Source organism: Oryza glaberrima, chromosome 4 (assembly GCF_000147395.1).
Source record: "Oryza glaberrima chromosome 4, OglaRS2, whole genome shotgun sequence".
Taxonomy (NCBI): domain Eukaryota; kingdom Viridiplantae; phylum Streptophyta; class Magnoliopsida; order Poales; family Poaceae; genus Oryza; species Oryza glaberrima.
Genome location: NC_068329.1, coordinates 15581499 through 15595123, shown reverse-complemented (window position 1 = coordinate 15595123; position 13625 = coordinate 15581499). Strand labels below are relative to the sequence as shown.

At 41.7% G+C, this 13625-nt stretch overlaps 1 long non-coding RNA gene across 1 annotated transcript; it reads right to left on the bottom strand.

Moving 5' to 3' along the window:
- Positions 1-10757: 10757 nt before the first annotated feature.
- Positions 10758-12144, bottom strand: LOC127769874 (uncharacterized). Its single transcript, XR_008016853.1, has 2 exons — positions 11870-12144; positions 10758-11748 (listed from the first exon to the last, which is right to left on the bottom strand). It is a non-coding gene; the product is annotated as an uncharacterized LOC127769874 (long non-coding RNA).
- Positions 12145-13625: the final 1481 nt, after the last annotated feature.

Here is a 13625-nt window from a genome sequence, read left to right as displayed (position 1 = left end):
ATTGGAGGATTTTTCTTTATAATACCTGAAGTTGATGGTTTTTGATAAGAAGTTTGACCACCGATATTTTGACGATTGGGGCATAGTCTTGCAAAATGTCCAACTTTCCCACACACATAGCATGGAGAGTCTTCCATCCTTAATCCCGGTCTTGGTATTATTGGTGGCATGCCCGGCCTTATATTGGGTAGAGATGGTTTAAATGGATAAGGCCTCCGAACTTGTAGTGAATTTCTAGTTGGTGATTGTCGTTGTAAATTCATTCTTCTCTTACGAAGTCCTTCCACCATTCTACGATCATTTTCTAGCCTAACCACTTTATTGACTAGGCTTTGAAAACTCTCATGATCTTGACTAATCATTGGTCCTCGAAGTTCATCACGTAATCCTTCTATAAACCTTTCAATCTTCTCTTTTTCGTCTTGAATGTTTGAGGCAGCATATCGAGCAAGTTGTGTAAATTTATTCAAATATTCTTGTACTGTCATAAAACCTTGTCTTAATCTTCGAAATTCATTCTTTTTCATCTTGATCACAGCTGTAGGTATAAAAGCATTTCTGAAAGCTGTAGTAAATTCTGCCCATGTAATGATATGAGTAGGGTCTTCTATAGAAGCTTGATATGCTTCCCACCATTCATTCGCTGGTCCTTCTAATTGATGAGTTGAAAAGGTTACCTTCTCTTGTTCGTTTGTTCTGACTAAGGTTAGTTTCTTTTCAGTAGCCCTTAGCCAGTCTTCGGCATCCATAGGTTCTTCGGATTTTGAGAAAACTGGTGGTTTAATCCTCATAAATTTTGCATGTGCACTATAACCTCTATTTCCTTGATTTTGTGCTAAGGCCTGTAATAATTGAGTTTGTCTTGCCATAACCTCTGCCAAGGTGGCAGGATTTGGAGAAGGGATATCTCCTGTATCACCTTCACCCACACTGCCATTGCCTGTATTCATCTAGAAAATGGGGTAATTGATATCTTCTCAAAGGGGAGTCAACATCCATAATTAAACATAGATTTTATTTATGAACAACATTGTACATGGTGCACGCTACAAAAGAACAAACCAAGGAAAACCACAACCACAAAAGAAGAGGTAATGACACATAGAAGTTAGAGAGGAGTAGGATCACTAACTACTCTACACTTAAGACCTCTAACTATCTATAACTTCTATTCATCGAGCCATCCACTACTGCCTTCCGCGGGATTAGCAAATAACGATGCAGGTGTGAAATGTGAAAATTCATGAGGAGATGCGGAAGTTGATGCAGTAATATTAGGGGCAGAGCATGAGTAAGGGTCTTCATTATTTTCTTGATCATCAGCATGTATAAAAAGATGTTCCTGTGTCTCAAGCTCTCGCTCTTCTGGATCTTCCTCTTCTTCTGGAGATTCAGTCCAAATTGGGGCAGTGTTTAAGTCATTGATATGAAATACCCGATTTGGCCTGAGTATTTCAGGTTCTTGACTAGGTTCACTGATATCCATGGCTGAGTGCATTTCTTCTGCTTCATCATCAGAATGGATAGGATACAATGGTGGTGGTGATGGTGGTAAGCCTTGTAAAACTCCTTCACCATTATCCTGAGGATTTGACTCATGTGGTTCATCTTCACGTACTGGGGAGAGGTGTCCTTCCATACCATCATCATCATCATCATCGTTATCACTACCCATATTTGGGATTTGATGAAGACAGAAGGCTGCTACTGCAACACAAATATTAAGGATAGAATTATGTTTTTCTCTTTCTTCATATAATTCATGAAGTATACGATATTTGTGTTTGAGAACAGCTTCACTGCGTTCAGCTTCCACCAAACGTTTACGTTGTACATCCATGTGTTCTAGGGCTTCTTCATACATGTCATCTGCAGCTTCCATCCAGATAGACATAGTTGCTTTCACTGGTTGTTCATGAAAATCCACATCCTGGAGGGTACAATAATCTTCGCCCGGCTCTCGCATAGGATGATAAGAATAGCGACAGTGTTGCAACCTGTCTTGATAGATATGATTAAGACGCAGAAAAGCCTCCCTGGACACATCATATAGTGCAGCTCGTACGGTATCCCGCCTATGACGTGTTCGAAAATAATACATATCACGTTCGCCTCATGAAGCATTGATCTTCACAGTCATATCATACTCCCAACGTTCTCCCCTTTGATAAGCATGTGAATAGAATTCCAGCTTTTCATTTATCTTGAGCTTAGTCATCAAGCTGATTAGCTGATCAGTACAGTCATTATCATGAATAGTGATCGAAGTTTCTATAAGTTCTTGCTCATGACTTTCTGCCATTGACCTAAAATACACAAATGATATTATAATGTATGCTCGTAAATTAAATCTACCCCCCTTAAAAAGGTAAGCTTGAAGTAAATTCAAACTTAACTTGGTTAGTAGTCCTTAAGGTTCATCCTATAGTCAAAACATATGCTATGATACCAGTCCTGTCGGAAACCAGAACTAAAGACTTGGATCCGACTAAAATTAATGTATCAATCCCTGGATCAGTAAATATTGATACATATAATACAACTGGTTCTTCATTGCATACATTAAAGTTTACAATACTAGGGGTTTTACAAGGGTAGGTACTCACTTAATTAAACATAGGTGCTATTATTACACAGCAGAAGTTCTAATACATTCTGACTAGGGAGGTAGAACCTCTAGGGATTTTCTAATCTATCAGGGTCATCATAGTAATAGTCATAGGGGTCCTCCTCTTGACCTAAATCTGAAAAAGGGGTTATAAGAGCAAGAATGAGTATTCACAATACTCAGTAAGTTATCAGGGAGAAATGTTATGCATTGGCATATAGTAGGGTTATTTGCAAACAACAGTAATAAACAATCTGGAAGAATTATAGCAAGAATTTATAAATATACAGACTTTAGATTTCTAACCAGGGTACCATATGAGTCCCGGTACTCAATTCCATGAGTACGGCTATTCGAATAGTTTCAAAGATATTCTACTGCAGCAGATGTACGCTTTACTCGCAGTCCACGACTTGCTGATAATCATCGGCTTTAGTCATGGCCCAGTATTAGGTTATTAACAATTGTGGCACCTGTTCCATGAACTTATATCCTCATATGCTCTGAACGTAATGTTAACAGCAGCAAGAATTCTGGCGTTGCCGAGGTATTTAAGGGGAACTGATCATATGACACCACGTCATCTCAATCAAGGTTTAGAAGTATACCATATAATTTATACTCGAGTATCACAAACCATTTACCTGTACATGGTAATGGTTAAAAGTTGCCCTTCGCGACTATAGTTGCCTCCTGCGCGAGGACATAAAAATAAAAACCACTATACAGAGGTACCACATTGCTAAATAACATAATAACTAGGTCTGTCCCCATTCTAGAAACTGCGGTCGTACCCGTTCGTTCGACATAAGTACCTGGTAATAACTATATCGATTGAGACAGTACTAGCCACCCAGAAATCAACCGAATCTTACGTACCGTCCTAATCTAAGTAAGATATTTTAACCAGATTGTAAGCGAAATAAGCAATACTAAATTATCTGGGTTTCTATGGTTGAATTGTGCATATAAAATAGAGTATTGAATAAAATGCTATAAACAATAATTTGTAAAATATAGGCTTAAATGATCAAAAGGTATATAGTAACTTGCCCTGATCAATGTCGTGGGATTGACTGATATTATCTAATTTGTCAAAAGAGTCCTCATGACCTAGGGTTAGACATATAAAATTCAAATTCAAAAGGAATTCAAATAAAATCCAAAAATAAGAAAAATGGAGAAAATAGAATAAAATAGAAAAATAGCAAAAGGGGGCTTAAAAGATAGAGAATGATTTTAGAAGAATATTGGTCCAAGTTTCACTAGAATTGGATCTATATTTTAAAAGATATGGGCTTCTAAAGTGTGAAAATCTATTAAATGTGAAATGGTATTGTGTGCGGGTCCCACCTGCCAGTCTCTCTCTCTCTCTCTCTCTTCTCTTCTTCTACCTCCAGCCGATCCCCAAATTCGGCCGGCAGCGCTAGGGTTTGGAATTGCGGCGGCGCTAGAAGGGGAAAGGGGTTGCGGCCGAGGAGGGGAGGGAGCTAGGGTTCTCCGGCGACGGCGAGCGGCGGCGGAGGGGTTATTTGGTATGTGGTTGGGCTTGCGGCTAGGGCGGCGGCGGCATGGTTAAGCCGTGAAGGTGATCGGGGTAATGAGAGTTAGACATGGCTTGGGGAGGGGTTCTAGAGCATCTACGGAGTGCCTACAAGGGTTTAGGTAGCTTGCCGACCTTCGGCAAGGTGCGGAATATACTTGCCGACGAGCGCCTCCATTGGTGGCGGCCGTGCTCACGTCGGCAGCCCAGAGGGTGGTATGGTAGAGCAAACTAATTGCTAAAATGGAATCTAGGGAGTACATAGATGGTTAAAACAAAAGAACTCACCGAGATCGGTTGAAACGACGGGTTGCGGCCGGAAAAACTTCACGGCGGCGAAGAACAGAGCAGCGCAGGGGCGGCGGTGCTCGGCTTGGTGCGGCGAGGTAAAACTCGACGCAGAGCTTCGGTTAGGACTTAGTATATTAGAACATGGTTAATATAAGGTGTTCTAAGAGGTATTTAGGGTGGAGGATGGATGGAGTGGTGTGGAGTCGATCGTGCACAAGGTGTTCGACCGACGGGCGAGAATGGTTAGTGAGATGGATTGGTGAAGCAGAGCTTCGGGGTTGTGGAGCTATGGTTGTTGATAATCGATCATGGATAAGGAAGGGATTGGGGTCCTATTTATAGGGCTAGAAGGAGCGGATGAGCTCGGGAATATGATATGGCTGGGGCGGCAGAGGCTATGAGTGGGTGGCCAAGGTCAATTTGAGTGGCGGGAGGCCATGTTTGAATACTTACCGGCGAAGGATTGGCTTGACCGTGGGTAGAAACAGCTGGCGACGTGTTGGCGCCAATCCGGGCGCGACACGCGGCGGCGGTGAAGGTTAAAACGGCCGGCTTGGCTGTAACTGGTTTGAATTGTGAGAGGGGAAACCACCGTCTATCTTCAATTCAACCGTGCGGCAAGAATTGGCGCGATTTGCCCCGGGTAGAATCAAAATCAGACTCAGTGGTGGCTTTGGACGGGAGCGCACGGCGTCGAGCGGCGATTTCTTGCGGCGGAGGTCGTCCTGGCTTTGTCGTCGTCAAGATTGGTGCGGCGGCGGCGGTCTGAGGGCGTCCAACGGCCGATGGCGCGCCAAGGCAATCTGGCACGCGCGATCGATCCCGAGACTGACGCGCAGCGGCTCGGCGCGCGGCTAAGTCGGACGCCAGGGCGACGCAAGCAAAGGGGAGGAAGAAGCAAAGAAAGCCACGGTTTTGAGTGGGTTGTGGTCCCCAAGGACCCAACATAGACTTTGCAAAAGATTGGGTAGAGATTGGGCTGAGTTAGCTGGGTTAGACATTCTGTCGAACACTTTGCGGGCAATGAACAGTGTTTTCAGAAATTTTTGAATATTTCCCTAGGAAAGAATGAATTTAATCTATAAGTTTGATTGGGTTTCACTAGGGTTTGAAGTATAGCAAATCCTCACTAATATTAGGGTAAACTAAGGAAATAATCTATAGTTTGAAATTTGGGAGAATTTGCTCAAATTCCCTAAAGTTTGGAATGAAGGAAATAATTAGGGTAAATTAGTAGGGTTCTAAAGAAGTAACGCTTGAACCAATCAAATAAATTTTTAAAGCACACTAATTTAATCAAAAGCCAGCATGATACAGTCAAATTTTACTTTAAAATTTGAGGATGTTACATTAGTACTCATGGTTTAATTAGCGTTCTATTAATTCCCTCCGTTCCAAATTATAGAAAAACCCTTAATTTTAAAACAATTAAACTCGTTAACTTTTAACTAAAAGTCATATTAACAATGTGAATAAGAAATATTATGCATGTTATATAACTAGATTTGTATTTCAAACTAGTTTCGTGTGATAACAATTTTATATATGTTGGTAACATAACATTAAATAAATTACTGATCAAAGTATTTCATTGAATACCGTGTAAAATTGTATAGGCCTTATAATCTAGGACATAAAGAGTAATTACTAGTAATTAACTTGACAGCCACTTAATTAACAAATGAACTACTCATATTCCGTCAAGCGAGAGCAGCAGCGAAAAATATATTATACTAGTTTGTTGGTTTATAGATTTTGATATTTTGATGAATTAATGAATATACCATTAAGAAAACATCCTCAAACATGTTCATTATTTTAATTTAAAATGAAGAACTTGTGAAGAATTTTATGGAATTTATTTATATGTAACTTGTGAACTGTGTATAAATGTGTCCTGACTGTTTTGGAAGAGAACATTAATTTTCATGGAAGTATCACTAAATTCACATCAGTATTTCCTATTTGGTAAATTAGTAGTAAAATATAAGTGGTAGACGTCCACAATAATGATGCATTTGCTGCTTGTGCCTAGAACTTTCTGGATTGTAGGCACCTTTACATTCTTTTTTTCCTCCTTATTTCATGTGCACAGTCTGAGGGTCTGTTTAGTTCACGAACGTATTACACTGGATATATATTCTTTTACGTATTTTTAGTATTAAACGTAGACTAATAACATAATAAATTATAGATTCTATATTTAATATTTATACATGTATCAAACATTCGATGTCACAGTGAGCGTGAATTTTTTTTTCTCGAAGCTAAACAGGGTCTGAGCGGGCGAAAACTGACACTGTTGACATTCTATTTATGATTATCTCGGCCAATCAGCTCGCACAGAAGCTGCCAGGTTTGGATTGATTGATTGACTAACTGATTTTCAGATTTTGTTCCAATGTGCCATCAGTTGGCTCTGTTTTAGCAGGTGAAAAGTTTTAGCGTGTCATATCAGATATACATTCGAAGTATTAAATATAGACTAATAATAAAATTATTTAATGAATCCATCAGTAAATCTAGGGTAAAAAGTTTTAGCGTGTCATATCGGATATACGGACACACATTTAAAGTATTAAACATAGACTAATAACAAAATTAATTATAGAATCCATCAGTAAACAACGAGACGAATTTATTAAACCTAATTAATTTATCATTAGCAAATGTTTACTTGGCTCCACATTATCAAATCATGGAGTAATTAGATTTAAAAGATTTGTCTCATAAATTAGTCGTAATCTGTGCAGTTAGTTATTTTCTTAGCATATATTTAATACTTTATGTAGGTGTTTAAATATTAGATGTGATAAGATAAAAAATTTTGAATGGATCCAAACAGGGCCTAACTAAATAAAATCTTGGTAATTTGATTAGGGTCGGCTGGTCTGAGTGGTCTCGCATCCTGAGAAAGCGTGAGACCCGCTTTCTGGTAGCGATGCACGCCAGGCGCCAAAGGTCACGTGCATAGCCAGCAGCCACGTGGATAGCCGTGAGACCTCTCGCCGACTAGCCGTGGCACTGCAAGAGTTTAATAGTATAGCCAACTACTAGCTTCAATTCATTTATAGTCAATCTAATAGCTTATTCATACAATAATACGGCATCAGGCAAACAAAAGACAAGGATTATACTGGTTCAGGCCCCTTGGTAGGTAATAGCCCTAATCCAGTTGATATGGGATTATATGATGGAAACCACATATTACAAAGAGAATAGTGGAACTCGATAATACCGACGAGACCATAGTCGAGTTAGTCTGACTAGATCTCCGACGACTTGGCTCCTATAGGCTCCGACTTCGTAGGCTGTGGTGGCTGTGTTGGCAGTAAGATTCGATGCCTTAGGTCCTGCCCAGGGGTCCCTTATATACCGCGGATCAGTCGATCTCCCAGTAGGACTCCTTCCATCTGTGGATTTTGTTTCTATCACGTGATAGATTTACTAAATGTATACAGAAACTATCTGTATACGCGCAGGTATACCGTATCCATACTCATCGTATATCCAAGGACAGAGGGTATACCTTATCCGTAACCCTGACAACGGCCATCCTCGCGCGACGCCCCGACAAACCGTCGCCACTGGTGCTGGCGAGTTTGGCCACGCCGTCGTCAAGACTCGCTGCCGCCACGTAGTGCCACGTCGCTCCCCGACAAGTCACTACCACTAGATCTGGCAAGCCATGGCAGTGCCGCGCCGCGTATTGACTAGCCGCCGTCGCCGCCGCCTGACTCGCACAGCTCCGGTCGGCAGTGAGGAAGACACGGACGAGGCGGCGACGGCGCACAAGAAGAGGGGAGGCCAATTCCGCCGCCGTCGAGTGCCGAACCCACCGCCCGCCGTCGAGCGCCAAGACCGCCGCCGCCACCGTCCATGTCTGCCATCGCTGAGGCGAGTAGGGGAGGGAGGCACCGGGGGAGAAATCGGTTGGGGAGGGGATGGGTTGGTGGGAAACATAAAAAGGAGAGAGAGAGGGAAGATGAAAACGTGTAGGTTGGTGTGGCCCATTATAATTGGAATCGCTAGTTAGCGCACGCGCGCCGGCGGTGTGCGTTTTAGTTCCATAAAGCCCAACGCCGCTGCGCCGGCGCGCGCGCCTCTCCACGCTTTTTTCTTTTTTTTTGTTTTCTTTTCCTTTTTTCCTCACTTTTTTCTGATTTTTTTTCTCCACGCTTTTTTTTCGTTTTCTTTTCCTTTTTTTCCTCACTTTTTCCTGATTTTTTTTTTATCTTTTAGCATGTTTTGAGTTTGAAAGTTTTCAAATCTCGATTTGAAATTTTTCAAATTTTTTAAATCTGGATTTGAAAGTTTTCGAATCTCGAGTTGAAAGTTTTCAAATCTTAAATTGAAAGTTTTCAAAATTTTCAAATCTGAACTTGAAAGTTTTTGAATCTCGATTCCCGAGTTGAAAGTTCTCAAATCTGAATTGAAAGTTTTTAAATTTCAAGTTGAAAGTTTTCGAATCTCAAATTAAAAGTTTTCAAAATTTTGAAATCTAAACTTGAAAGTTTTTGTATATCGCTTCTCGAGTTGAAAGTTCTCAAATCTGAGTTGAAAGTTTTCAAACCTCAAATTGAAAGTTTTCAAATTTTTCAAATCTAGACTTGAAAGTTTTTGAATCTCGATTCTCGAGTTGAAAGTTTTCAAATCTGAGTTAAAAGTTTTCAAATCTCAAGTTGAAAGTTTTCAAATTTGAGTTGAAAGTTTTTAAAATTTGACTTTAAAATTTAAAAGTTAAATCGAAAGTTTTCAAATCTAACTTAAAAAATTTTCATTTTCAATCTGTTAGTAAAAATAATCTCCTAAAAAATCTCTAGAATATTTTCTTAATTACTATCAATAGTATTAAGTGTATTAACCAATATATAGTTAAGACTAAAAGGGAGGAAGTGCTCGCTAACTCCCTTTCTTGGCGCGCACCCTAGCAACCCCCATTATAATTAGGTTGCACTCTGAGTTAAGGCCGAGTTTAGTTCCAAATTTTTCTTCAAACTTCGAACTTTTTTATCACATTAAAACTTTCCTACACACAAACTTCCAACTTTTTCGTCACATCGTTCTAATTTCAATTAAACTTCCAATTTTAGCGTGATTTGAACACACCCTAAGTTACTTCGTAGGTGTTCCATCCAATATGAAATCTCAGGTTCGTGTGGACGCACTGTAAATGGCCTAATACTGCGCGACATCGTCATGTCTGCGCTTGTTCGCTCGCATCACCACCCTGCGACAACGTCACAGCTGCGACGGTCTCGCGTTCCTGCATGGCGATGATGATATATTATTCCGATTGAATTCGAAACCCGTATTTTCTTGTGAATTCGAGAAAAATAACATATTTTTAAATTTTCTTTTCCGTGTTTGTGGTGAGACGTGGATTGTAGTGGGAGGGTGGCTAAGCATAAGAAAAGAATTTTAAATCAAAGATAATTAATAGGACACATATTACTCTAAAAATACTTAATTTATAATACTAAAACTTGTGAAATAAATCTTACACGATTGGATTACTATATCAGATTCATATTATAAGTTATTTGACTTTAATCAAGTCAAACCGTTACAAATTTGGTTAATTCATAGACAATTTTAGTAATATTTACAACACCAAATAAATTTCATAAAATATATAATTGAATATATTTTCTAATATTTTTGTCTTGTGTTAAATATATTACTATTTTTTTAAGTTGTTTAATTTTGACCAAAGTCAAAACTTTCCGAAAAGAAACGAGTACTTAAATTTGCCCGTGCTAACGCTGCGATAGCATTTAGTAATACAAATTAAACAACCAAAAGAATACAATATATGTTTTTTTCAAACAAGTACAAAATAGAAGGATTAATATTAAACACTAGTTATTATTCATGATTCATCAACCATAGCTCCAGGTGCATTTGAAAAAAAAACTGCTCCCGGTTGTTCCTAACAAAGGCGAATGTGTTCTATAAATAGTGAAGAACTGAAGTCAAACGATAGCAATTGCCTCTTAAAATAATCATTTATATCGCATATCCTCTAGTACCCTTCGATACTGAAAAATACCCGAACTCATCAGCATATAAAGGATTAAATATTCTATTCCTCCTAAAAATTCATTTATAAAACTCATTAGCAGTCAGGGGAACTGAAGAACCGAAGGACTGAAGCCAACACATTGAAGGCCATCACAGTAATCTGATCCAACTTTATTTTTGAGAAAAAAATATTGCAATTCTCTTCCTTCATCAACATCCTGCAAATAGCTTGGTCAATTTCTTGCCAATCTAAAGAACAGATCAATATCAACCCTTACTAAAATCATATGCTTTTCAGTATGTCTGCTTGATACAACAATAGCTCAAAACCAATATTTTCTGCAATTGGCAAATGTAGTTGCTCATGTCATCCCTTTACAACTTGGCATTTCTCAAAAAAAAAAAAAAGAACACTATACACAGCACATCCGTTGAAATCTAAAATTACCTAGCCGTTGTCTATTTTTTTCATATGGTGAACAAGCTCCTTTCGGTGTTTGAGAAATTCTTTAGCCCCTGCAACAACAAACAACGCAACAACAGTAGAAATAAACTGATGGAATGACAAATTCAATAGTACAGACAATACACAAATATTCAGAATTTTGGAGCCCTGTCATTGGTATAGACAACATGGACATCCACTGAGGTGATCTGCATCATCTTTTTTCGATCAACCTTGCCAGGCTTCTCGATGTACACCAGCCAGCCTTCACGATCAGTAGCATGGTAGCTCTGAGGGTAGTACTCGATCACGCCTTTGAGTTCATCGAACTCAAACTTCTGACCACAACAACCCAATTGTGAATCAAGAACAAACCAAAAATTAATTAGACGTTGTAAGTTGTAACTTATCATCTAAAATGGTCTCTAAATCTCTAACACCTCCCAGATCATGTTAGCCCCAAACTCTTTCCTTTCCATCTCAGCATCTTTGCCCACACTTGCATTATCTTGTTAGGATCGTACTTCCTTGCCTCCAGAAGCATGCATCGCAGTGGGATCAGACAAGACGGAGTTACAATTGGCAGCGACAAGGACGCAATTGATGGAAAAACTATGTGTTTTTGAGGCAAACCTTAGCATCGGATGGTAATCGTCGTGCTTATCCAGGAGGAGGCCGTGTGCGGCGAGACGTTCACGGAAAGCAGCGACGGCGCTGTCCTCCTCGGAGTTGTGGACATCCTTAGAGGAAATCCATCTGCCGCCGCCTGCCGCGATTCCGGAGCACGTGGACGGCCTTCAGCTACAGCAACCACATCTTCCATCGGATCTCGTCATCCTGGGTTAGGGTCGCACAACAATATCTCAAGGTCGTCGGCATGGATGAAGCGAGCGATGAAGGGAGGGAATCGGACAGGATGGAAGAGCGGGAGGCCTTGCCGGCGACCGTCCTGGCAAACCTTCTACGGTGACAGGGTGATCTGCTGTTGCTCGTCCCGTGGCCGCGTGCTACCTCGTCGCGGGGTTGCCAGGGAGGATGTTGACGGCGACGGCTGCGGAGGGAGGAGAGGCAGCGGGAGGGATGTGAGCCTCGCCGATAGGGGGAGGGGGATGTGGGCGCTAGGGGTGGGGTCGCGGGCGAAGTCCCCCCGATCCGGCGGTGGCGGCGCCGCGGGAGGAGCCGCCCAGGATCGTGCGACAACAACGACGCGGAGGAACCGTCGGCGGGGGATTGCGTGAGGGTTGGAGGGATGAGGCGGAGCACTGGGCTAGGGATCGGTCCTCCGTTGGATCTGGCCATCGGACGATACACAATCGGTGTGTCTTGCGATCTAAAGCATCTCCAACAGCCTCTCTAAATCTAACTCTCCAAATACTCATTTAGCCAGCCTATCAACTAAATAGAGAGTCAATTTTGCTTTTCACTCCAACAACCTCTCTATTTATACTCTCCAATCTAATAATTGGTCCCACATGTAAGTGTATGTATAGTTCTTCTTCCTCCCTCCAATCTTCTCTCCACTAGTAGCACATCTCTATTCTCTCCCTGCCCCCGCCTCCTCTGCACAAGCCGTCGGTGCAGCCGTCTGTCCCGCCGCCGCCCAAGTCGCCACCGTCGCCGCAGCCGCCTGTCCCGCCACTGCCCAAGTCGTCACCACCATCACCGCAGCTGTCGGTCCCGCCGCCACCCAAGTCGCGGCCACCGCCGTCACTATAGTAGACGAGTACACTGGGACCTTATTCAGGAACCTTATTGCATTTGAACAAACATGCCCTCAGTTTGGGGATGACTTCACTGCCTACATTGTCTTTTTGTCTCAGCTCGTCAGTATGCCAGAAGATGTTACGCTGCTTGCTAAAAGAGAGATTATTGCGCATCACCTTGACAATGACGAAATGGTGTCAGATTTATTCACCATGCTCAGCAAAGACATTGTCTCCGATTTCAATGGTCAATATTACTTGAAGACTCTCTGCCAGATGATGGAAACTTATTACCAGAGTCGTCTGAATGGGTGGGTGGCTTGGCTTTGGTTAAATCACTTCAGCGATCTTTGGTTGGTCTTAGGTGCATTTGCCACAGTACTTGTTCTTCTTTGTCGCCGACCGTCACGCCGCTGCCCAAGTCACCACCGTCGCCGCAGCCGGCAGTCCCGCCGCCGCCCAAGTTGCCACTGCCGCCGCAGCCGACCATCACGCTGCCACCCAAGTCGCCACGGCCGCGGCGGCTGCTCGAGGCGAGGGGATTTGCGGCGGCGTTGCTACTTGCGGAGGCGAGACGTCGTTGCTAGCCTGCTCGGTTTAGGGCAGTGATGCTTGATTTTTGTGTTTGGCCAGCCAAACTGGCTGGCTAAATCTAGCCAGCACACCTAGGTATTTGGCTAGTGAGATGGCTTAGCTATTCAAATAGAGAGTCTGTTGGACCTCATTTTCTTTGCTAAGTTTGCTATTTTTTAACTTGGAGAGTGGGATGGCCAACCTGTTGGAGATTGCTCTAACGGTACACAATCAGTGTCTGTCAGGTTAGAGCCACCGTCACCACTACACTCTTCTTAAGTATTACTATAGATTATAGATTATAGATATAGATGAACCAGAATAAGGGAAAAGTAGAACTCGGTAGTCCATTCGCACAACATTCCCCTAACATGAGAGGGAGGGAGAATCAGAGAAAGTTCGCTGGAAACAGGATGGTGTTGCCACCAAATACAAATT